Source organism: Lissotriton vulgaris, chromosome 9 (assembly GCF_964263255.1).
Source record: "Lissotriton vulgaris chromosome 9, aLisVul1.2, whole genome shotgun sequence".
NCBI lineage: Eukaryota > Metazoa > Chordata > Amphibia > Caudata > Salamandridae > Lissotriton > Lissotriton vulgaris.
Genome location: NC_141697.1, coordinates 782,255,523 through 782,281,039, shown reverse-complemented (window position 1 = coordinate 782,281,039; position 25,517 = coordinate 782,255,523). Strand labels below are relative to the sequence as shown.

The window sequence follows — 25,517 nt, the reverse complement described above, 5'->3', positions numbered from 1 at the left end:
ACATACCCTAAGCATAAGTCTCCAAGTAAGACGTTTAAATGTTTGCGGTCGGTTATACCATTACAATCAATAGACGTGACCAATTGTTTTTTAGGTCGAGCTATTTATAGCTCTGAACTATTGGAGTTAAAACAAACTCTCTGACCAAGAGGATTCCAAGCCGGATTCCTCCAAATGCATGTTGTCTACTGAAGCGTGACGCTTCGCCAGGCACGCGCTTTATCAAAGGCTGCTGCTCCCCCAATCAACCACCACCCACAGCAATGCCCATATGGTCGGCTCACTCCCCTACCCTCATCCGACTTGTTTTTTCTTCCTAAGCCTTGGCCGCGCGTGCACGCAAAACCCGCTTCTCCCCATATCGCGCCCGCTCGCGCCACCATTGCTTGTTTTCCATTGGAGTATTTGTGTTCGGACTTTCTAAGCAACCGATAACGTGTTTAACCCTCTGAAGTGCTACCAAACACTTCTGTCAATGAACTAAAAATGGTGTCCAGTTCTAACCATAAATGCGCTCTTTAGGTTTGCAGCACAAGGGGTCTAAATCCGTCTGTGAATAGTACATTCAATGTCACTAATCAGGAGACGAACACCAAGCGCCGTGAAGCTTTGTCGAGGCTTGTAGGTGCCCCGGCCATCTAGACTTGGAATACATCAGCTCGTGCACATTTAAGCAAGCGGTTCCCATTTAGTTACACTGTGCAATTTTAAAATGCCTCTCACCTAGCACAGCCCAAACACACCCTTATAACACATACCAGCCATGAGTCAATATCAATTCCCACAAGGGGGTGTCTGCGTACACCAGATTCCTGGGACTTCATTTTAATGCAACTTGTCATCTATTGATTAATTAAGCCTTTCACTCTTTAAATGCTAGTGCTGCAGCTGACACATCGGGGTGAACAGCAGCGGATGTGCTCAAGCCCCCATTCTAAGCCTACCCCTCCAGCACTAAGCCAGGCAGAGCGTGAACTCCATCTCCCCATGCTCCAGCAACCACCGTAGGGACGGAAAGGAGGAGTTCGAAACAACAGCTGCAGCCCTTCTCTGCCTCCGGAGACTGCTTCTCTGCTCTCTTGCCACAAAGCCCCCTTTCCTGGTTTCTGTCTGGCTAGGCTGGGGGTGTGCAGCTTCACCCAGCCCCCACTCGCTGGCTATTCTCATGGAAGTTCCAACCAGCCCTGCTTTCAATCATGTCTTCTGCAGCCTGCTACTCCACTGTGGAATTCGGTCATTTGTTTTTTCTTTGCAATTAAAAGTGCTCCAGTTCCCACGTTCATTGCTTATTTTTAAATATCTCTCCACAGCAATGCTTTCTGCCCACATGCCATGCTGTCCTGGCTGAAGAACTTCCGGCAGCAGGGTCACGAGAAGAGCAGGACCGGGTCTGTTTACTCTTTATTTTTTTCAAAACAGTCCTTCATGGCCCGAGCTGATCCTAGCGCTCTCTTCATTCATTTTTGATGGGGCTTGCAGCTGGTCTCCACCTCAGCATAATATCCTATGATTCAGAATAAAGCTCTTCATTCTCTAATTAAACTGCAACACAAAGAGGGTGATCAAAGAGGCTGAGGTTTAAAGGGGGAATGTGTGGTTGAGTATATGTGAAAGTCAGTTTGGCAAATGCGCCTCGTCACGCTCCCCCACCCCCCTCCCGCATTCACATCTGATGCCCACTTTAAAATGTATTTTTAGCCTCAAGGTCTTATCCTTTTCCGGAACCGGGGCACGTTGGAACTCGTGGCTTTTTCTTTAATCTCAAATCACTCCATTCCATATGAGGCTTTAGGATTATTTCAGACGCCCTACACCTCCCAACCACAGCCCAGACTGTAATATTCAATGCCGTGCCTTAGGCACTCATCCCCCATGCCAATGCAACCCCCTCGCCCCTCATCAAAGCGCCTTGTTACGCCCCCCCACCCCCCTTCCTCATTCACATCTGATGCCCACTTTTGCTGCTCAGCTTCAACCGGTGCTCGACATCGCACCCCAGTTCAACACTCCTCACATGTATCGCCTTGCCCCACCAAAGCTCTCTTTACCACCACTGCATGGCCCCAGCCCCTCTGAAACTCTTTAATCCCATTTCCACCTTCTCGCAACCCCTTCGAGCACTGTTATCTTAACATTTGTGTTCCTCTCTCTTATGATGTCTGCCCTGCCACCATTTACTTTGTACCCTCACCCCTCCTCACCCCCACACACCATCACTCACCCTCACACACCATCACACCCTCATCCTCACTCACCCCTCACCATCACACACCCCCTCACCCCTCATACACCCTCACTCACCCCCACACATCATCACACACCCTTGCACCCACCCCCACACACCATCACACCCCCTCACCCTCCAACTGAACTCCACCCTCACCCTCCAACTCCACCCTCCATCACTCAGGGACACCATTACATCACTCGGGAACACCACCACATCACTCGGGGACACCACCACATCACTCTGGGAAACCACCACATCACTCTAATACACCACCACATCACTCAGCCCAACCACATCGTCACTCAGCACCACAACAACACTGTCCTTGCTTGCTACCAACAAGCAATGCCATAGCCAAATAGGACTCGCATTAGGAAAGTGTAAGCTTTTGGCTTTGTGAATAGCGATGCTATTAATTTATATATTTTCAAAGCCAACACATATTAAAAAAAAAATGTTTTATAATATCAATAGCTCACACTTTCCTAATGCGAGACCTATTGCATTGCAAATGTTTGTTTAGGATAAGGCAAGTAACCCAATGAATCGTGAAAATACTAAGAACATAGCATATTGTGAGGGGGAAATTGGTTCCACGTAGAGTGGTGCGACACCTTAGTAAACCCGACACTTGAAATCGTAGAAAAAACAGGTGTTCAACAGCAGAGATCTGGTGCACGGGCCGTGCGCCAAGCCCTGAGTGACCCCATCTCCTGGAGCGTCATCCGCAGCTGCGCTCTCAGCACAGTGTCGCAGCGGTTGTTGTCAAACCCAGCGCATGACGTCATCTTTGTGAGCCCTTCCCGGAAGAGACGTGGCAGGAGCTGGTGAACGGTGGAATGCTGCTGTTTACGAAGTGCTGGTGGGAGTCAACCCACCTCTGATCCCGTAATCAAACAGAGCAGCGCCCCGGTAAAAGGAGGAGTGTCAAGTCGCGGCCGCCCTCGGGTCTGAGGTTAGTATTACGTACCTGTCTGACAGGGAAGCAGTTGAGACTGAAGAGTCAGATTGACACTTGCTCACTACAGGAGCCTTTCACTACTGTGCATGCTGGGTAAATAGTGGCAGTGGCATCCGATGCCAATATTGATAAACCCTCAGGGGAAAATCTTGATGAGAAATGTAAACTCTTGATAGGATATATTTCCCTAAGTAAACACCCAGAAGCAAGAATTTATTGCAAAAAAAGCAATCTCAATGGTATCTTTGGAGTACAGGGGAAGATGTCATAATACAGTAGTAATGAAAAGTATGCCCGGCAGAGCCTTGCAAATGTGGAGGAGGGATAACTCTCTTATGTAGTAATGTGACAACTAATAATACCACTGGCTTCTAATCTCAGGAAATGTAAGTGATGTTTCTGGAATACAGGTCCTGGTGAAATGATGACCCATTGTTTTCTACCAGGTGAAATAATTCCAACAAAAAAAGCACAGTTCAAACTGTCGATCCTCTAAACGTTCTAGCCTCGGAATAGTGTTCGATATGTAATATTTCCACCCATAATTTAGTGCCAAGGAAAGTTGAACCTATGCAGAGAAAAGATAAAGAATGCATCTGAAATTATGAGTGGTTGCTGGCGGTGGAAAGTAGGGAAGTTTTACATGTACATTTCTCTGTATTTAGAAATAATGCCTAAGAAAAACATATCTTGAGTAACAACCATCATTTTAATGTTAAAAGGCCAGTTAGAGGTTAATGTAAACCACAATAAAAGAAAGCTGAACATGAACTTAATCATGCAATATGTTAATAGTTAACATTTTTGACCTGCACAATATTATCTTAGTGCATGCGGTCAATTTTATTGGATAACTAGATTCGAGTTTCCAACATGCCTCTCTATATCTCCATTCACATGGCTCGTAATGCCGTATTTCTACCTTTGAAGTATATTCCTGATGTTGATCATCCCAGAATTCTTACTGTAGGTTACAGGGTGCAGAGGTATGTCTTTTAAGGAAATGTATCCCCATGTACTTATGTCACTTCTGTGCAAGATGTTCACAGTTGTACATATCTTTGATCTTTGTAACTGCTCCCTGTAATTTGTCTCACTCTGTACCACGTGTTTCAGAATTATCCTTATGTACCTTTGCTTATGAATGATATTTGAATGTTTGCTTCTGAACTGTGCCTCTCTGATTATTTGCTTCTCGATCCTCTGATTAGTTGCTTAGGTAGGGTGTTTTTCTTAGTTGTGTTTTTGTGCACTCTACTACTCCTTTTTAATTGTTTCGGTCAGAGTGCTGAAGTCAAATCTGTATGTACATTTCACCCTAATTGTGTTTCTCTCTGTTTCCTATCTATGCTCACAGGACCTGCGCCTCTTTATTGCCTCTTATTTGCTTACTAGCTAGTTTTATCACATGTCTAGCATCTAGTTCGGGATTACGTTCTAATGATATTTCTTTTTGTACCGCAGAAAAGTGTTCATTTGGTTGTGCTCCTCTGAATTGAATAGAAAGGAATTGAATCAGAATAGTTTGCTTTATTCCATTGAATTGTTGCTTCTCTGAATGTTTTTCCCAGCAACGTGTTCGTGTCTGATCCGAGCCGACCTATACATCCTAATTGGGTTTTCCCTATGTTGTTATTTTGCTTTCTACTCATGTAGACTGTGTTTCTCAGAATTGCCCTCCTTTTGATTTGTGTACCTGTAAAGTACTCCTACCTCTTGAACTAGTTTCCTATCATGGTGGGTTTGCCCACCTACACGTGTTTCTCTGAATCCTCTCTTTCCAGATTATCGCTATCTTTATCACTTTCCAAGCCGAAGTGCCACTGCCTCACATTCCTTTATTTGGTCTCTGTGTGATTTTTCCAGAGACATTCCTCTTCTTTGTCTGTTCTCTGCTCTCACCAGTGTGGGTCTTAGAAGCTTTCTCAACTCAAATCAAGGGCCTCTTGTGCTGGCACCTGTGCCATTTCCCAGGGATATTTCTGGACACCACCAAATTCTAGATCGTTTCTGTGAATCGTTCAGACACAATTTATACTTCAGGGGTGTGGAATTTATTAAAATATCTACTTGTCAATGGGGCAGGTTGCTTCATAAATCCACCTGTCCTGTAACAAAATCCACTTATCCCTTTTGTGCCATGTAATGCAACAACAAATTATGGACACAATCTCATTATATAAGAGCTCTGATATAGCCTCTCTGATTATTCGAGGGCTCATACCATTGTAGGGTTTGAATACTAGCAATATTCTTATTTTTTCCACGTTTCCGCAGATCTACATACTGGTGCTGAAGGTAGTGATAAGCAAAAGTTACAGGGTTGGAATGCCCTTTTGAGTCTATGAAACCTACTAACTTGCATGTTGCATGTTTTCCCATACTGAGAAAGGTTGGAAATTTACTCCTGACAATGGCAGAGGTAAAACTTCTCATAGGGCAGGGAAAAAAGTGGCTTGAGGGAAAGTGAATTTGCAAACACTGAACAGATTTTCGCATGAGCAACTCTACACATTCAAGTTTGCTCATGCTAACATGCAGTTCACAAATATTTTCTAGGAGTACTATTTCCTGACCTACTTTTGTAAAATCTTGTGAATTCAGGAAAGCTGTAAATCTGCACTTAATGCAAGGACATATACCATGGGTGCACATTTGATACTTTCTTTAATAATTGTACCCCTAATTCATAGCTGCCAAGGTTTCAGATTGCTTATCTGTGACATTTTCAAAATTTCAGTGCAATTATGAGGGATATTCAACGACTATGAAACACTTTCTTGCAAGCAAAATGAAGACAAGGGAATCATATGAATATCAGAAATTACACCCATTTGAGCTATGAGAAACTAATAAGATCTTACAACTGCAGCAAAAAACAGAAATGGAAGGGCACTAACCTAGTAAAAAGCAGTAACTCCCGGCTAATCCTCATAAAATACAGTTTTGCAAATATGGGTGCTTCATGTTCATTTGGGAAAACTGTTATTGGACAAAATGCTGCTCTTCATCTAGCACTCTGCAAAATGTGTGACACTTAGAGTGACACTTTCCTGCAGGTATATATAATATCGCAGCCACTATTGATAAAGGCAGTTTTGCCGAAACGGGATTGTGCGCGTATCCCTAATCCAATAAACCATTGGAGTCAACCCCCGCGAGTGCTGGTCTCCTTCTTTTTATTGAAGGAGCTGTGAGAAATTTGTGAGGGAGCACCCCCGTGGACCAAAAACCCGCTCGGGAGTGCAGAACGAGAGGTGCAAGTGGAGCAAATATATTATATCCTCAAACCGGGTTGACTCCTTCTTTTAACGCTGGCGCTCTATTATCCACGGGTGCTTTTCCTTTCGGCAGGAGTCCAGCCGATCGTAAATTCCACAAAGCTTCCAATCCTTAATTGAAAAAAGTAGGAAAGCACACACTCGAGTGTTTTTCAGAAGGTTACAGCGACTTTATTAACGCTTGCCTGTTGCCCAACGCGTTTCACCTTCTCACAAGGCTTGTTCACGGGTACTGAGCTAAAGCAAACACATTTTTTTTATATTTTCATCATGAGGTCATTTCCTCTTTTTTTCAAACTAAATTACAAGTGCATTGTGGTATTAGTAGTGTGTGATTTACATTTTTACAGTTTTCTGTGCTCAGTGATTTTATAAAGGAAAAATAAACTTTTCAGGTTTGGCAATTGTCCGTGTGGCATGATTTCAGACCAGTTAGTTTTGTCTTTTTGTCTTCTCGCTCTCTGGTGAGCATTCAATCATTTTAGTGTGTAAAAAGTGTTCAAAATAATGCCGTTTTGTATGATCATTCATCTTCATCTTTAATCTATTGTTTTATTTATTTGCTGGAGTTTTTGCTCTCCGGTGAGCTGTTGTTCTGATTTATAACTCCTTGTATTCCCAGGGTTCATTTCACCCCAAGTGGCTTTCTCATATGTTTTGTTCTCTCTGGTGAGTGTATTATTCAGATTTTAAATGTATTGGTATTTATAGATGAACATACAATTCCTCATTTTGATTCAATCCTCTCGGGTCCAGGGTCCTAAAGGTGAGGATATGCTTTGATTCCCGTTGTTGGAGTTTTTTGATTCGGTCGCCTCCTCTTTCAGAAACTGGTACTTGTTCCAATGCGCAGTATTTCAGAGGTTCCCAATTTCCTTCATGGAATTGCTCCATATGTCTTGCAACAGTATTTGGGCGATCCTTGTGGATCGTGGCCCGAACATGTTCTAATATTCGTTTATTGGCTTCGAAGATAGTGCTCCCTATGAGGAGCGCTGCAAACCCGGGCAACTGGAACATAGTGGTGGAATATATATATATATATATATATATATATATATATATATATATATATATATATATATATATATATATATATATATATATATATATATATAGCCCTTGTTCACACTGCAATTGTCAAAATGTTTGTTGCTTTTTTATATGCCAGGTGATACACACCCTTCTTCATTATGTCACGTGATCATAAAAAGTGAAAACATACATATTGTTTTTCTTGCTGAATAATTCTTGTTATAAGATATAATGGCATCAATAAAACAGTTACTAAACATGGATATTTCAGTGTAACTTTCGTGTTTTATATATCCTCTATCTTTAAAGAGAATTTTAATATTATGTGGCACTGTCTGTATAAATACATAAAACACGATGATTTCTTAAATACACTAGTTTTTCTCCTTTTTCCTCTTGTTATATGATTAAAAAGTTACAAAAGTTTATCCATGGTCTATTACATTTTATATGGTAATGATGGTGCAAATAGCAAAGCAGCAATTAATTCAAAAGTGCAAAAAACTGTGCAAAACATGTGCAAAAAAGAAGCATTATAAAGTGCAACCTGCATGATTCAAGAAGCATATCAATATTTATAACAATAGAATATCCCAGATCCCTGAGATAAAATTGTTAAAATAATATAAATAGCCTTTTAAAATTGATCATAACAGTATGAATTGTGCTAAAAAGAGATAATGAGGTAAATAGATATAAATATGTACAAAAAACACACATATAAATAAATATTGGTATAATATATATATATATATATATATATATATATGTACACACTTCCAGTTCTGTAAGCCTGTGCACCACCTAATTTTATGCTTAAAGACTTTACAGTAGAAATGGCAAAATATTTTTGCTGCTTTCTAGCGTGGTGTGGATGGCACTGTGCTAATACTATGCTTAAAAACTTCACTAGAAAAGCAGACATCAGAGGTGAGCAGATTCAGAGCGTTGCTGATGTTGTAGGGTACTCTGTAGGAGCTGCTCTCCACCTACACTTGGGATCTACCCAGAGTTCCTTGCTTCCTTTTTTTTATAATTCATGTGGCACTCTAAGCATTAACGGCTATTGTTTTTATATGTTCTACTTCATTCATTGTGGCTGTGCGGTAGCAGGGTGTAGGGAAGTGGTTACTTTATTCAGGTGATCATTGGCATTTAGTATTGATCAAACTGATCTGTTCTTTAGGGACATAATTTTGTGGATTTGCACAGGGTAGAAGGTCACATTGGTGTCGGTTTACGCCCATCCTCAGCTACAAAACGTTTACTGGAAAGGATGAGAGAATTCACTGAGCAAATACTTGAGACCTTACTTGTGATTGGTTGGGGAAATAAAGGAAAAAAGTTACATTTCTGGTAAATTGAAACTAAACTAATCAAACCTATATGTGCAGAATCAAAGAAGGTTAATTGAATCAAAATCTTCTAGTCTCTTTATTACTTAATTTAAAATTGAGTAATTCCAGAGAGTTTTCCCTACTAAGGGGCTAATTCTGATGCGGGTTGGAAATGCTTCCCGACCGAATCGGGTTGGAAATGGTTTCCAACCCACTTGGATCGGGAGAGTCAGACCGAGCAAGTACGATGCATCCGGATGCTTCCAGATACGATTTGGTTGGACTTCCATTGACTTCAATGGGAGCACATGTTCCTAACCGCATCATAATTGGGCACTGGGTCTCTCCCGATCCTATTTGGAAGGAGAAAATGCCATTAAGGGGCCTTCCTAACCGCATCAGAATCAGGGCCTGGGTGGGAATGCTTTTCAACCCGCATCAGAATCGGGCCCTTAGTATTCATATTTTATTTCTAGTTTTATGTGTAGCAATCCATACCCTTCGGGTAAGCAGAGTACTTTACAAATAATCAGATGTATATTAAATTAAAGATTATGAAGATACAAGAACCTAGCTGACATCTATAAATAGTAAAACTCTGAAATCACTGTATTCTATAATTGCGAAGTATCCTTTGTTAAGTGACCTCTGGTATGGATTCTATGAGGTATACATTTGAGGCCAAATGGCAAGTCCCAATTCATAGCCTCCACATAACACTCAATTTGAACATCCAAGTCTCTTTAAAATAATCTTTAATCAGTAAACCAACATTCAAGTTGTACGAAGCTAATCATAGAGAGGTTCTCAGTTGGAAGTGGTATAGAAGAGCAGAAATTGGATCTCTCTCTTGAATGTGCTACAAGCAGGGTTTCCCCTGACAGGGAGAAGAATGGAGTTACATACTCTAGTTCCACTTCCTGAAAAAGCTTAATTTAAAGTTTCAGATTTCTTGAACATAGTGTTTCTAGGAGGAAAGAGTCTGTACTCTGGAATTATCATGATCTACCTGAGCGTTTAAATTTAAACTTCATTAGGTGAGCCCATGTGTGTAGTTGTATGGAAACTGTAAGCTATTTTGAATAAGCTTCTCTTTTCTATAGAAAGCCAGGCAAGGGTGAGCAATATTGGAGTGAATTGTTTCAGTCGTATGAAGCCAGACACCACATGGGTAGAAATGAGTGCTGATTGGAATTGTTAGAGGTCAGTTTTTTTAATTAAACCCTCCAGCTGTGACAAGTCATAGTCGTTCAAAAACTTTATTTCGGCCGCATAGGACCATAAAAGTTTATACATATAATAAGTTTAAGACAATAAATAAAAATAACAATTAAAAGTACATTGTGTATAGAGATATACAAAACATACAATACTGTACATAGTATAAAACAAGATTAAACTACTTCTCATTATCGAACTTCATAATAGATATAAAAGAAAAGCAATCTCATGCTAAACACTAGGAACAATAATTAATTTCCTGCGTTTGTGCCACATTGCGTTAAAAAAAAGGGAAACTGCACAAACTATTGGGGGATGGGTATCGTATTATAACACCCTAAATGCATGCGCACACCGACGAAAACCTAGATTTCTGCAAATTGCAATAAACCAGTGCTTGCGTGGACCCTGATACGCTGGGCAGAAGAAAAATACGTGGATTTCACCCTCTAGACCAGAGCCGCACGCAGGGGAGAGTGCCAAGTCTGAATTGCATATACACTTTACGTGCTACTGCGGTGAATATTAAGTCTAGGAATTCCTCCCTTTTGTAATCTTCTTTGACCTGGAGGAACTCAATGGTCAGTCTCCCCCCGTAGTTCTCTCTTGCAGGGAAGCTAGGTTATAGTTCTTGTAGTGGCGTTTCAAGTCGGCTTTAGATATCTCCGGGCAAGCAACTTCCGGTGTTTCCCAAAAATTCGGTATGCCTAGCCTGTAAATTGTTAACTTTATGTGGGCGAGCCACCTAATGTTCTTGCTTCTTAATGCGCCCCAAATTTCCACAAATTCATTTTTATAGCAGGAGAGTTCCGGGACGGACCACAGTCTTTCCCAATATAATAGAATACGTAAGGGCATAACTTCCTCAATAGGGAGTAGCCCTAAGTCCATACGCAGTGGTACCCTAGGGGTACTTACAGGAAGACCCAGTAGGTTCCTAACAAATGCATGCTCTACCCTGGCTAGATTTTGAGATTTCTCGTGCCCCCGAAGCTCGGCCCCATGGAGGGCTGCCGCTCTAGTCTGTACACCGTAAATTTCAATTACTGGGGCCGCAGGTTTGAATTCGGACATTCTATGCAACCGCTGGATCCCCCCCACCACCTTTGTTAGCTTGAGTGCGGCTGTAGCCAGCTGCGGGTCCCATTCCAGGTGTTCTCCCAGAGTGATACCTAAGTATTCGAGCGTCTTCACTCTCTCCAATGGGGTTCCACCTAGGAGGGGATTGGGGCGTGTCTGTCTCGGTGGGTTGAAGATCATGAACTTGGTTTTATCCAGGTTGATCTCCAGCCCCCTCAGTACGCAAAAGTTGGCAAAGCCATCAAGGATACGTTGGATGCCCGTTGATGTCTTGGACAACAACAAAGTGTCATCTGGGAACATCAGAGCGGGCACCCTACCGGTGGCTAATCTTGGGGCATCGATGTTACATTCTCCAAGAAGATGGTCAACCAAACCATTTATATAGAGGAAAAAGAGGGTAGGGGCCAGTACTCAGCCCTGGCACACCCCTTGGTTCACCGGAAAGTGACCTGACAGGACTCCCTGTTTCCCACACCTTACCCGGGCATAAGTGTCAGTATGCAGACTCACCAGGACCCTAAGTAAATACTGTGGTAGGCCCAGGTCTTGAAGTACCTTCCACAGTTTACTTCTAGGTACTAGGTCGAATGCCGACCGCAGGTCAACAAAGATCATGTAGAGGCTGCCACCCTCTACAGTCACCGTTTTCCAGTAAATGACCTGCAGTCTAAACAACTGGTCCACTGTTGATGTGCCCTGCCTGAAGCCCGCCTGAAAAGGGGATAGAATATCGTTATCCTCCATCCAGCTCTGTATTCTACCCTAAATTATTCGGCCCATCAGTTTCTGTGTCACATCTATAAGGCTAATGGGCCTATAGTTTGATGGCATAAGGGGGCATCCTTTCTTGTAGATGGGTACAATTTCCGCACCCCGCCAAGTATCCGGGGATCCATACCGTTCAGTATATTATTAAAGAGAACACATAGGTAGGGAACCAATATTTTTGGCTCAGAACGATATAGATCTCCTGGTATCTTGTCTAGGCCAGGGGCCTTATTTGGGGCTAACGTCAAGATCGCCTCCTCTACCTCCTTCAAGGTGATCTCACATGCCCCCTCTAGTCTATACTCGTGGGGGAGGCATGGGAGAGACGTCTCTGTGCAATCATTGCTCAGGGGGGAATACAGAGCCCCAAAGTGTGCTTCCCAGGCTGAGGCAGCTATGTTTGGTTCATTGGCCACGGTGCCAGCCCTACTCCTGCAGCTAACAATTGCCAAGAAAGCTTTAAAATCTTTAGAGTTAAGCGCAGTTCTAAGGTCTTCCCAATTTTCTGCCTCCCAGTCTTTCCTCCCCCTCTGGATGGCCTGTTTATATATGCGCCGACAGTACTTTATCCTGGTTTTATCGTTTAGCTTAACGGCAAGGAGCAAATCCTTTTTAGCTTCCCTACAATGTGCATTATACCAGGGGTTGACTATATCTAAGTTTGTCTTTGCTCACCCTACTGAGCAGAACACAACAGAGAGACTCTGAATTAGCCCCTGATGAATTTTCCGAGGCTCATTCTCCACCCCTAAGGGCATGTCTCTGTCCATCACCTCACCCATATCTCTAAGGTACGGCAGCACCCTTCGATACACCTCTGCAAGTTTATCTGGCGAATCTACTATCAGTGGCCACTTCACTCTCCGCCTATTGTTAGTTAAAAGAAGTGGCAATCCGACTGAGTTTTGGTCCGGGGCTGGTCTTGGAATACCCATACTCTCTGGTTTTAAGGTCAGGAACAATGGATTGTGGTCACTGTCTTTTCTTTCGTGTATCTTAAAGTCCAGGACCATTCCCCAAGTTCTATGTTCGACTAATATATAGTCCAAAATAGAATTATGGCCTACTCTGTTGAATGTCATACACCCAGGTCTGTCAGATTTTGTTCTCCCATTGCATGCTCTAAGGGAGGACGAGAGTATAAATGAATTAATTTGTAATACTAGAGGGGTCCAAGCTCTAACTACCTGTCTCTGCGGTTCCGGAACATGCCAAATGTAGTCCTCATCCTCTATACCAACTTCAGTTGCATCAATAAGTGGCTCAAACTGGCAGTTAAGATCACCACCCACAATTTAAATAATAGAAGGATCAAGAGTCGAAATGAACTGCTTGAGCTGATCAATAGTGCCGGACTCCTTTCCACTCGGAGTTGGTCGAGAATATACATTTATAAAAGTGGTTTGCTTATTTCCTGGGGATGTAAGTAAGACACACTGCACATCTAAAGACCCAGTAGGGATCTGGACCACCTGGGCCCCCAAATGGTTGCCCACCCAAATGCTAAGACCCCCTGAAGGTCTCCCCATTCACTTCTTAGTTGCCGGTATACTAAAGGTAGAATACCCCCGCCGTGGTGTATCAGTTAGCGCCCAGGTTTCCTGGAAAAGGCAAGCGTCGTTTGCCTCCACAAATGTTCCCCAATCTGGGCACAACAGTTTGTTTTTAATTCCAGCCAAGTTCCAGGAAAGAATTTTAATGGAATCCTCCGACTCACCCTCCCTGCTTCCAGTTACCACTGGATCTGTAATCGGTCCAAAGGCAGTCAGAGCAGTCAGAGCATCAGCACTACTGTCATTGAGGATGTGGCTTGTCCCACCCCCCTCAGACACAAAAGCCCTTTCCACAACCAACTGGGACACTGCACTTCTGGTGTCCACTTGGCTATCTAAATAGGGAGTTCTGCTCTCTATACACACCCCCTGGTTACCGTTCTTGGTCCCCTTGGCAGCACACTCTCGATCCTTCCCAGCTGACCACTCCTCGTGTAAACTACATACTCTTATAGGGCACTTAAAAGAATCCATATGAAGGGCCTCCTTATCCTCCTTACTAGACTGGAGTGGGTCGGGGGTCTGCTGTCAATCTATCTGGTCTAGGACACTAAATCTATTACTCAGCGCAAACAGGTCCCAGCTGGGGGAATTGTTGTTATAACCCACCCATGGAACCTGAGTGTCCTGGGTCCTAGATCCGTGGGAAACATGGACATCCCTTAACTGTTGCCCTCTTTCCCCAGTAGGAGTTGGATAGAAATAGGCCAGGGGGAATGTTTGGATTTGCGTGCCATGGTTACTGCCATGGAATCAATCAGCGGCGACATGCCTGGCTCCGGCTCACGTCACTCAAGCCAGAGGCCCAGCAGCGGGTTGCCAATCTGCCCTTTTCCGGGGAAACCTTGTTCGGAAAACACGGTGATGATGAGATGGCCCGCATGAAAGCGGAGGCGGAGACCCTTACGGCTGTGGGCTTGGAGAAGCCCAAAGAGAAGAAGTCCTACCGACCGTTCCAGAGACAGTTCGGTGCACAAGGAAAAGGACGGGGGCAGTCTTCGGGACAGCAACAGCAACAACAGCAGCAGTTCCGGAGACCCTTCCAGAAACGGCAAAAGGGTAGAGGGGGACAGCAGTCCTCTACCGCGAACAAGGGCCCGGCCGGGTCTCGACCCTGAGCAGTTACTTCCCCTTCATCCGTTACCCTCTCCGGTGGGGGGAAGCGTTCAATTTTTTGTGGCAGAGTGGAAAAAAATTACTCAGGACAAGTGGGTGCTGAATATTGTTTGCAATGGATACAGTATTTGGTTCATCAGAACTCCTCCAGCGATCCACCGGTCAGCTCGCAGTATCAACTGCGCGAGCTCCAGGCGGAGGCCGATATCCTGTTAAGGAAAAGGGCGATAGAAGACGTACCTCTGTCTCAAAGAGGAAGAGGTCTGTACTCCCGGTTCTTCCTGGTTCGCAAGAAGGACAAGAACGAGTTCAGGCCCATTCTGGACTTGCATATTTACAACAAGGGGTGGTGAGGGACAGAGTCTCTGAATTAAGCAGAAAGCTCTCACCCAGTCAAGAGATCAGGGCTAGATCCAACACCGTTTTTTAGCTCACTGCACCATCCCAGTTTCAGAACCTGGCTATATGCAAATTAGTCTGTTCCTGTCCCAGTGCATGATGGGAACAGGGCAAACCAAACTACAAAAGCCAATTCTTACACTGGGAAGGAAACAAGCTCCCGGGGACCGGTTTCTGGCATTACAGCCGTCTTCGGCCTGGTTTGCTTGAATCCTGATGGTGCAATGAGCAAGGGTCTCACATCTGAGAATACCCTTCCACACTTAGGGTGGACAAAAATATTTACAACAAGGGGTGGTGAGGGACAGAGTCTCTGAATTAAGCAGAAAGCTCTCACCCAGTCAAGAGATCAGGGCTAGATCCAACACCGTTTTTTAGCTCACTGCACCATCCCAGTTTCAGAACCTGGCTATATGCAAATTAGTCTGTTCCTGTCCCAGTGCATGATGGGAACAGGGCAAACCAAACTACAAAAGCCAATTCTTACACTGGGAAGGAAACAAGCTCCCGGGGACCGGTTTCTGGCATTACAGCCGTCTTCGGCCCGGTTTGCTTGAATCCTGATGGTGCAATGAGCAAGGGTCTCACATCTGAGAATACCCTTCCACGCTGTACTCCCGGTTCTTCCTGGTTCGCAAGAAGGACAAGAACGAGTTCAGGACCATTCTGGACTTGCGGCAGGCAAACAAGTGGCTTCGCAGAGAAAAGTTTTGCATGCTGTTGTTGCATCAGATTTACCCTCAGTTGCAACAGGGAGACTGGCTGTGTGCAATAGACCTACAGGATGCGTACTTCCATGTTCCCATTACATGCAAACACACGAAGTTTCTGCGATTTCAAGTCGGCACCAACCATTATCAGTACACAGTGCTGCCATTCGGGCTGAAATCTGCGCCAAGAACATTCTCGAAGTGTATGGCAGTGGTAGCGGCACACCTAAGGAAGAACAAGGTGTTTGTCTACCCGTACCTGGACGATTGGTTGATCAAGGCCTCCTCCTTCTCGGAAGCTCAAGCACACTTCCAGAAGACGTGCGTTCTCCTGAACAAGTTGGGGTTGCATATCAACATGTCCAAGTCTGTCCCGATCCCGGTCCAGTGCATTCAGTTCTTGGGATTCAGAAAAGGGGGTGGTGATGAACAGAGTGTCTGAATTAAGCAGACCACTCTTACCCAGTCCAAAGATCAGGGCTTGATCCATCACCGTTTTTCAGCTCACTGCACCATCCCAGCTCAGAACTTGGCTATATGCAAATTAGTCTGACCCTGGCCCAGTGCATCATGGGAACAGGGCAGACCAAACTACCAAGCCAATTCTTATACTAGGAATTCAGTTCTTGGGAGCCACCATCAATACGCTGTCAGCAAGCGTGTCTCCTTCGGAGGAGCGACGGCGATCGATCCTTCGGAAGGCTCAGGCTCTTATGACCGCTCCATCTACAACAGTGAGCACGGTGTCTTCTCTACTGGGGTCGATGGCCTCTTGTATCTTCCTCACTCCTCATGCGCGGCTACACATGAGACCTCTGCAGGAGTGCTTGGAGGACCATTGGGATCAGAGGAAAGGATCTTGGGACGACAAGATACGACTGTCACTGCATGCTCTTCAGTCCCTGAAGTGGTGGTGTTCAGCGGAGAATCTCCTCAGAGGGGTTCTCTTCCACAAGGACATTCCTACTCAGACTATCGTGACGGATGCCTCTCTCCACGGCTGGGGAGCGCATTTGGGAGACTTACAGATTCAAGGACCGTGGTCTCCGATGGAGTCCACGTATCACATCAATTTCCTGGAACTCAGAGCTGTTCACTTGGCACTGAAGGCCTTTCATCCGTCCTTCCAGACCAACTCTCTGCTTGTACAGACGGACAATACGACCACGATGTATTACCTCAACAAGCAGGGGGGCTCGAGATCGCGCACCCTGTCTCAGGAGGTGCAGATGATCTGGCACTAGCTTCTGGCCAGAGGACTGACGATAACGGCTACCCATCTACCAGGTGTGCAGAATCTTCAGGCAGACGCACTGAGCAGACTTATTCAGGAAAACCACGCATGGGTCATAAACGACGAAGTACTAGGAGAAGTCTTCTAAAGGTGGGGGACTCCAGACGTAGATCTGTTCGCCACCGCCGAAAACAGCAAATGCCGAGACTTCGCCTCCAGGTACTACCAGCAAGGGACGCTGGGGAATGCACTCTGGATCAACTGGTCGAACAGCTTTGTGTACGCTTTTCCACCCATTCCCCTGATTCCAGCGGTGCTCATCAAGCTGTCCCAGTCCAGGGCACGGATGATCCTGATTGCCCCGGAATGGCCCAGGCAGTGGTGGTTCACGGACCTGCTTCACCGGTCTCTCCTTCCGCACATACGGCTGCCGTGCAGGCCGGACCTTCTCTCGAAGTTCGGGGGGCAGATGTTGCACCCCAACCTCTCGTCTTTGAGTTTGGCGGCATGGCTCCTGAGATAGTGCAATATGGCCACTTGAATCTGCCCGAAGATTGCATGGACATACTGAAGGAGTCTAAGAGACCTTCCACTCTGACATCCTATGCTTACAAGTGGAAGAGGTTTTGTATCTGGTGTGCGTCCAAGAACTTTGACCCGACAACGTGCAAGGAAGATGTCATCCTTCCTTACCTTTTACATTTGGCGCGGTGTGGCCTTAATGTTCATTTCATTAAGGTTCATCTTGCTGCATTGACTGCCTACAGGAAAAGCCCTTCACAGACTTCCTTCTTCCAGATCCCTGTGATCAAAGACTTTTTGGAAGGCTTGAAGAAAGTGTTCCCTCCTGTCAGGCTTTCTTCGCCTTCATGGGAATTGAATGTGGTGCTGTCCAGATTGATGAAGGAGCCTTTCTGAACCTATTCATAAGGCTTCATTGCAGCACCTGTCCTGGAAGCGGCGTTCCTCGTGGCCATTACATCGGCCCGCAGGGTGAGTGAAATTCAGGCGTTGTGTTGCCAAGAACCTTATACTGTATTTCATGCTGCTAAGGTTGTTATGCGTACTCACCCTAAATTTCTTCCCAAGGTTATTTCTGATTTTCATGTCAACCAGACTATAACTTTGCCTACGTTTTTTCAGAATCCTTCATCTCCAGCGGGAAGGTCCTTACATTCCCTGGATGTTAGGAGGGTGTTGAAATTTTATCTGGATAAGACCAAAGATATTCGTAGGTCAGACCAATTATTCATCAATTATGGATCAGTCAGGACGGGTATTGCGACCTCTAAGCAGTCCATCTCTAGGTGGATTGTGTCCTGCATACAACTGTGTTACCAGAAAGCTAATAAGACCTTAGGAGGTAAACCTAAGGCTCATTCCACCAGGGGCAAAGCTGCCATAACGGCTTTGCTCCTTAATGTTCCTATTGCAGAAATATGCAAGGCCGCCACTTGGAAGTTATGTTATGTTATGTTATTTTTACTTATACCGCGCACAGCTGCCCCAGCAAAGGGGCGTCCTGGCGCTTTGACAAGGCAGATATAACACAACACTAAAGGAACTCAGAAGAATAGACCGCAGAAGAAGAGCTAGACAAATAAAAAGGTCTTAATGGCCCGTCTGAACTGGAAAAGCTCGTCAATGAGCCTGATATGCATGGGGAGAGAGTTCCACCAATTTGCGGCCAAAACTCGAAAAGAGCGGCCACCAGCTCTGCTCAATCTAAAACGCGGGACCACTGCTAAATTCTGACCCAGGGATCTAAGGGCACGCTGAGGAGTATATGGTGTAAGCAAATTCTCCAAGATTTGAGGAGACAGACCCTTGAGAATTTTAAAGGCCAGACAGAGGACCTTAAATTTAATCCTCTGATGCACAGGGAGCCAATGTAGGGAGTGCAAGGATTTAGACACTGAGCAGCGCCTTGGCAAGCCTATCACCACTCGGGCTGCAGCATTTTGGACTCGCTGTAATCGAGCGAGTTCCGCTTGATTGATCCCAGCCAGTAAAAAGCTGGCGTAGTCCAACCTAGACAACACTGATGCTTGAACCACCAGCTGTCTAGTGGATGCATCGAAGAATTTGAGGATCGGTCTAAGTCCTCTGATAATGCCATAGCAGGAAGCCGCCACCTTCTTGGTATGACAAGCAAAACTGAGGGATGGATCAAGCCATACCCCCAGATTTTTGATCTCTGATGCTGGGGAAGGAGTCACACCCAGTTCAGAAGGCCACCACTTGTCACCCCACAATTCTACCTGCTTACCCACTACCATAATCTCAGTCTTCTTGGTGTTTAACTGGAGACAGTTGGAATTCATCCAGTTAGCCACTGCTCGTAAACCATCGCAGAATCTGGGAGCCTCTAAATCTGAGTCCCTACTCAGTGTGACCGCCAGCTGCGTGTCGTCTGCATAAGAGACCATCGTCAGGCCCCACTGCTTGACGACTGCAGCCAGCGGTCTCACGTAGAGATTGAAAAGAGTGGGACTCAGCGATGATCCCTGTGGGACTCCCAGATCTAGCGAATGAGATTTCGATTTACCGGGCGGGATCGCCACCTGGAATGACCTATCAGCAAGAAAAGATCGAAACCAGCATAAGGCGGAGCCCGAGACACCCACTTCCTCCAGCTGCTGCAGCAAAATCCCGTGCGAGACCGTGTCGAACGCGGCGCTGAGATCTAACAACAATAGCGCCGCTGTCCGACCCGCATCAAGCACAGAACGCAGATGCTCGACCATAGAAAGAAGGGCCGTCTCCGTGCTGTGCCCCGCAAGAAACCCATTCTGGGTAGGGTCAAGGATATTAGCCCTAGATAGATGGTCTGAGAGAATGGTGTTTACATGGGCCTCCGCAACTTTCGTGGCCCAAGGAAGTAAAGAGATGGGGCGGTAGTTTTCAGGCTTAAGGGGGTCAAGAGTCGCCTTCTTTAAAATCAGTGTGACTACAGCCTGCTTCCATCTGACGGGAACTACCCCGGAAGAAAGAGACAGGTTAATCAAGGAAAGTACAGGAGTGCGGCAGAGCGGCGCCAGATTCTTAAGTTGGGCCGGTTTCAGCGGATCTGCCGGGGATCCTGACTTGATTTTCAGGCTAAGAGAGTCAAAGGCCTCCATAGATAGGGAGGGTAAGGTGGTAAGACACTCACTATCTTCCAAAGTGCAGCTACCCCCCTCCAGGGTTAAAGAACCCATTGGGAAAGTTCGATAAATGGCTTGCACTTTTTCACGGAAAAAGGAGGCTAATCCCTCACAGTGGGAATCCGAACATATATCAGCCGCAGATGCCCTCTTAGCCGTCAGGTCCTTTAGCACCTTAAAAATGAGTTTTGAAGGGTTCGAGTAATTCTGAAACTCATGAGCATAAAAGGCTGCTTGTGTTTTACATACCGCCCTATGGTAGATTTTGATCTTAGCAAAATAGCAAGCCTTCAATTCAGGGGCGAACGATTTCCTCCAAGATCTCTCGGCCTGTCTACAAGATCTTTAAGGGATGCTAAGGTACTATCATACCATGGACTAGGCTCCTTCCGACGACACTTGGACCAGCCCAAGGGGATCAAGGAATCAAGGGCCCCAGAGATCCACTCACAGAAGGAGTCACATCCACGATCAACCTCAGTGAAAGGAGCTAGGGGAGCCTCCTCAAGCAGATGATAAAAGTCCTCTAGTCGTAGTTTATGCCAGTGTCGCTTGAGAACCAGTCTATCCTGAGGTATGAAAAGGGAATCAGACACAGGGCAGGATATTTTCACCAACATATGGTCTGTCCAGACCAGCTGAGTGGGACCAAGAGCTCTGACTCCCTCTAAGTTCGTAAAAAAAGGATCAAGAATGTGACCATCTCGATGTGTGGGGCTAGTGATCAGCTGGGAGAGCTGTAAGGCCTCAAGATCGGCCAGAAAGCTCCTAATAGAAGTCGGTTCATACCTTTGCTAAGCATTACTGTCTGGACACTGATGCCAGGGCAGATGCTCAGGTTGGACAGGCTTCGCTGCGGAATTTGTTCGCACAATAGTGGTGTTGATTTCTTTTCTCCACCGCCGCTTTGGTGTGGGGATGGGCTTGCCATTCTATTCACTAGATTATGACTATATACAGAGATCCCCTACTACAGAAGGAGTAGTTTCTGTCCTGTAACTCCAGTTCTGTAGTAGGGGTATCTCTGTTATAGTCATAAGCGCCTGCCCTCCTCCTCGGTGGAGAGATATTCATGTAAGGAATGCTACAGGTCTGGCGTTTTACGCCTTCAAAAAGAACTGAAAGTAAAAGGGACCTGCAGTGCATTCTGGGATACTGTGAAGTTCTGGAAAGTTCTCTTAAAGGCACAGCATCCTGTTTTGAGCCACATAATGGCAGCCTATGGGGCTTGTCTGTCCATGTCCTCCTCTCTATCATTCCAGAGGGTTTTTGCTGCTGAGGCAAGGGAAATCTGGACAGGCTTTGCTGTTTGTGGATTTTTTTGGTGGAATTTCTAGTTGAAGTACTGGACAGTGTAGCCTGATTATAGGCTGCATTATCTGTCTTTAAATTCTCTCTTATGTGTCTAGTCAAGTCAAGTTAGAGAATTTATATAGCGCACTACCTACCCAGAGGGTCTCAAGGCGCTTAGAAAGGGGAGGAGGATTACTTGTCAAATATCCATGTTTTAAGTTGCTTTCTGAATGCTAGGTGGTTCTGGGTGAGGCGAAGGTACGCGGGGAGTGAGTTCCATGTTTTAGCAGCCAGGTAAGAGAAGGATCTGCCACCCATGGTGGTCTTGTTGATGCGAGGTACAGTGGCGAGGGCTTGGCTGGAAGAACGTAGTTGGCGGGAGGGGGTGTAGAAGGACAGTCGTGAGTTGAGGCATTCTGGTCCGATGTCGTAGAGTGATTTGTGTGCGTGGGTTAGCAGTCGGAAAGTGATTCTCTTATTGACGGGTAGCCAGTGGAGGTCTTTCAGGTGACCAGAGATGCGTTCGTTGTCTGTGCAGTTCTGCATTTTTTCGACACTTTAAGAGATTATTTTTGATTGCTCCGGGGTCCACGCACATGGGCGGGACTATTCACTAGATTATGACTATAACAGAGATACCCCTACTACAGAACTGGAGTTACAGGACAGAAACTACTCCTTACAATGCAAACCATGCAAGACACCCAGGAACAGAGCGGTTGACTTTGACGCAGTGGAGTCCGGATCGGAGTCTAATCACTCTTCGTCAAAACAAATCTTTAAATAAATTCTATCCGACATGCAGCGCAGCCTCACAAAGATCGACAGTAAAATAGATGCACTTTCTTATAGAATGGATTGAATGGATTGAATGACCAAAAGATTTGATAAACACACAGAGAGACTAGACACGCACAACACACACACTGCACACCACCACACTTTGTAACTCTTACAACAAACCAGTCTAAGATAAACACTCTCGCCTCTACTTCATTCTCTCCTACACACAACATACTCTACTCATAAACATATCACCACATCACAACCTCCTCTCACAAACAATACTATACAACCAAATCCATTGCATGAAACATATACATCAGCACCCCTTTTCACTACTCCTCAAAAGCGAAACATATCACACACACCAGCACAACAAGATCTTCAAAGCACAACACCTCATAATACTTACCATAACAAAATGCAAACAAATACCCACCTTTCAAACCTCACAAAGGAACCAACTCCAATGCCAAGCTTTACCTCTTCCACCTCACCTAACACAGATACAGCAACTCTCTTCTAACCGACTCTCATCCATTGGACAATTTAGAACATTACTACATGACCCACATGCTGCACCACCTCCCCTGACTCATACACCTTCCGCCTTAAACACACGCAAAAAATATAAGCAACATGCCACGCCTCACAACTTTGCTTCCCCATGTCTACTTCACAATAATGTTACACCACAAAAGCAACACAGCACTCCAACTCACTCTCACACACCATATCCAACACATACACACACAGACCCATCAAAATGCCTTCCTAGCATGCTGGATAAGGAACACGATACAGAACAGCTACACGATTGCTATCCAGCTAATACCAGCACTAAAAATACACCTGCTACAAACACACACAATACTGATCACTCTTCTACAAAAAAGTCCCACTATCACCAAAGGCCACTCACTAAACTATCTACTAATAAATGCTCTCCCTCTCTAAAAACAAGCATCACATCTACGACCTTCTAACCCAATCATGGTTGGGAGAGGATATGGCTCCAGTCCTGCATGAAGCCATTCTTCTAGGCTATCAAACAATATCCCAAAATCGTATAGCCGAAAAAAGGAAGTGGTCTAGCTGTTGTATTCAGGCAAACAATACATGTTGCTAAAATTGACATCGCCATAAAGAATTTTGAGGCTCTTTTAACAAGATGCAATCCTACACCGTCTTCCTCCTGTAACTTCCTGCTCCTTTACAGACCTCCACCTAGCAAGGCAACATTCCCAGACACACTTCTAGACACAGTTTCAAACCTGATAACAATACACTCCAACCTATGCGTTCTGGGTGACCTTAACATTTGGTTTGATAAACCCAATATGACCCAGCCAAAAACAATAATCACTGGCCTAGACGCATTGAACCTGCATCAGATTGTCTACAATCCGACACACACCGCTGGACATATCCTAGATGTCATTTTTGCTAATACTGAACTAGTTACCTTTCAAACTATAATTCCAGTCACATGGTCAGGCCACCACTTGCTTGCTTTCCAACATAAAACAACACTAAGCGACTCACCTAAAACCACCTTACATCCAGCCCCCTATCGGCCGTGGAACAAACTCCATTTCGAACACTTAGAAACACAACTAACATCCAGTACAAATCTGGAAACCATAAATTCTGTTCAAAATCTATGAGTGGCTACAGGAAGCTTTTGACACCCTGATACCACTCAAAACCACACAACAGAACAAAAGAAAATAAGCACTGGCGTTGCCAATAGGTCTCGTAGTAGGAAAGTTGGAGCTATTGGTTTTGTAAATGACAAAGCCCTTTATGTTTTAAAAATAAAAGGCATTGTTATTTGCAATTGTTGCCTTACCCATTTCAGACCTTACCTATACGATTGAACCATGAAGCCATCGTTATAATGTATTGCTGTTAAGATCACACGTTCTCTCTGTCCAAATTAATTGAGTTTACAGAACATGTCCGAGCCCGACCGCCTGCCCCTGCAAAGTGCTTCTTCAGTTACATGCGAAAACTCGGGTTCCATAAAACTAGTAAATATAAGTATTCCTTTGGCGTTTCATCGTCGCTCCTGTTTATACACTTGTGAATCACCAGCGCCGAGAGCACCGGGTAACAAAATGGGGCTGAGGATGAGAGAACCGAGCGACCCCGCACCCTTTCCAGTCTGCGGTTTTGTGTATTAGATAATGTATGTTAGGTACACCAGTGCAACAATCTGCTGGGTGCTGAGGGACCCGTGTGCCTCCGTTGCTAACTGACCAAACTTAAATGCGGCCCCGGGCCGGGTAGCACAGAGCTGGTATAATAGGTTGCGGCCGCTATTGTTGTCTGGGGCTGCCTTCTGAAACACCCATGGGGTGGGCGTCCTGGGGCACTGGAAGTACACAACGGCCATCGGATCGGCCTGTCTGCTGCAGTCTGATCCGAGCAGTCGGGACCGGCGCAACGTCATTTAAAAAATCTACATACACTAGATGACGTTTCAGTTTACATATGATTCCACGAGCTGAATAAGCCACACAACTCAGTCCGCTTTTTATGCGTGGCTAATGATTATTTGTGACACTAACTTGTAAAACAATGGTGCATTATATGTCAGAGGTGTGTTGCATTAAGCAATGGCACTAGAGAGTGGCTCAGGTTTTGATTACCTCGCAAGGGATACATAACTCTGACCAAAAAGCAATGCTCAGACCAGCTACCTGATAGGAAGAAAGTCACGCAGAGACACTGACAAAAAAGATCTCATGAGGCATAGGAGCTGCATTATAAGGCAACTGGAGGGAAAATAATGGCAAGAAAATACAGCAGTGCTGGCCTGGCTTTTGTCACGCAGTTAGTCCTTTCTCCTCTGTCTCTGGGGGAGGGGCGCTAGATGTGTTGCTGCTGGCATATTTTAACAAGAGGCCTGTTGTAAAAGTTTACCTCCATCCCAATCATTTCTTCACCCACCCCACCTTTTGGTTTTGTAAATTTTACCCCACTAAAAGTAATCGCGCCGAAACCTGTTGTTTTACTGATTTTGTTAAGTGCACATCACATGGCATCCAAAAGTCCTTCGTTCTGTCCACTGCGGGTCTGTGTGCCATCCAGTTCCTCGTTCGTGGAATCGGTTGACTGATCCAAATGAATAGGAATGTGGAGTGGGGGGCGCTCCCACGTTTATGAATAACCGCTTTCTCGTTCTGCTTTTGTGCCTATTTTGTCCCCGACACATGCTCTAATTTGTTCGGTTTGACATCCTAGCTTAGAGATTTGACTTCCTTACCCATTTCAGACCTTACCTATACGATTGAACCATGAAGCCATCGTTATAATGTATTGATGTTAAGATCACACGTTCTCTCTGTCCAAAGCAATTGAG

At 45.2% G+C, this 25,517-nt stretch overlaps 1 protein-coding gene across 1 annotated transcript in view; it reads left to right on the top strand.

Annotated features, from left to right (window-relative positions):
* Positions 1 to 2,979: 2,979 nt before the first annotated feature.
* ZFPL1 (zinc finger protein like 1) overlaps positions 2,980 to 25,517 on the top strand; it is a 126,460-nt gene continuing 103,922 nt past the window's right edge. Inside the window, exon 1 of the mRNA XM_086938507.1 lies at positions 2,980 to 3,185. The gene's annotated coding sequence lies outside the window, so the exon portion shown is untranslated. The remainder of the gene's footprint in view (positions 3,186 to 25,517) is intronic.